This window comes from Juglans microcarpa x Juglans regia, chromosome 1S, assembly GCF_004785595.1.
Source record: "Juglans microcarpa x Juglans regia isolate MS1-56 chromosome 1S, Jm3101_v1.0, whole genome shotgun sequence".
Classification (NCBI taxonomy): domain Eukaryota; kingdom Viridiplantae; phylum Streptophyta; class Magnoliopsida; order Fagales; family Juglandaceae; genus Juglans; species Juglans microcarpa x Juglans regia.
In genome coordinates, this window is record NC_054595.1 from 3,976,054 (window position 1) to 3,977,444 (window position 1,391).

Here is a 1,391-nt window from a genome sequence, read left to right on the forward strand (position 1 = left end):
GTAATTCATGTCAGATTTGCTGAAATAAACTAACTTGTTGATAATAGAAAGGAAGCCATAGCAAAAATATAAATTTGCACCAGAATTAACTACTTGTGCAAGGGGTGAAGGCAACATTACAAAGCCATATAAGGAAAAAAATCAATTTACTGCTATATACCACAAAACCAACCTGGATCAACAAGGGAAGTATATCAATTCCGAATTTTTGCAAAAGACTGGGGGAATTAACTAAAACGGAATTCCTTATCCAACACTTGTTGAGCATCTTGATCTCTAGCTGTAGTAGGTAGAGCTCATTCAGAAACTTCAGAACTTCATAAACCTGAGAATGAAAAAATAGTAATAAAACCACCATTCTGTTTCCTCTAATAACACTATGGAATGCATGAATTAAATTCCATAGTCACGTGCAAAATTGGAAAGCAATAACTGAATCTATAACAATAAGAATCTCACACTAAAAAATAAATGCAAAAACCTCTATGCTACAATACGACATGGCTCATACTTTACCCATAAAAAATGCAATATATGGCTCATATTTCAGCAGTCACATACATAGTTGAAAACAATCCATGTACCCAAAACCCAATGATATAATATCAAACCTACATGAATATCATGATGTTCTGTCATTAACCATATTGCTAACCCAAGTCTCCAATCCGAATGCTTTCTTTTCAGAGAGGTTGTAGCAAAAGACTTTCAAGGATAGTAGTTTTGTCAACTAAGAGTAGTACTCTCTCTAACAAAGCAATTCCTCAAACCCTTTTACACTTCAATCTCCAAAGACACGCCAATACTACACGACTTCTTTTATTATAACAGTTGATTACTGATTACAGGAGGACTTCCCACAGTGACCTCACCTAAATCTTCAAACTTGGTCCATTCTCCCATACAATTTTCTAAAGACAGGGAACATCAGAATGTGAACCCATTTTGTTTCTCTTCCTTTAATATGCTTTTGCTAATGACTACTTGGGCTAACATTTCCCCTACACTAATGGGCTCGAGAAATAAATCGTCCCACAAAGAAACAAATAGTGTATTAGTTTTTAGATATAAAATTGTGACCCTGTATAGGTGTCCTCCCCACAAATTAGTAAATGTTTAGAACAATTAAGTACAAAAACAAGTAAATAGAGCTAAGCATGGAGCAAATTCTTTGTTACACAGTCAGTCCTGCAAAGTACAGGGGATGGTAGCAATGTAGGATAAAATCATCAAATCCGTATATGGAAAATGGATAAACAAAAAATGAAATATAAACATAAATGACAAAAAACAACTGCAGATAAAGAAGCCAAACCATATACATGAAGTGGTGGGCTTACCAAGTAGGATAGCGATCTACCACCACCTGCATTCGTGTAACCACCCATATC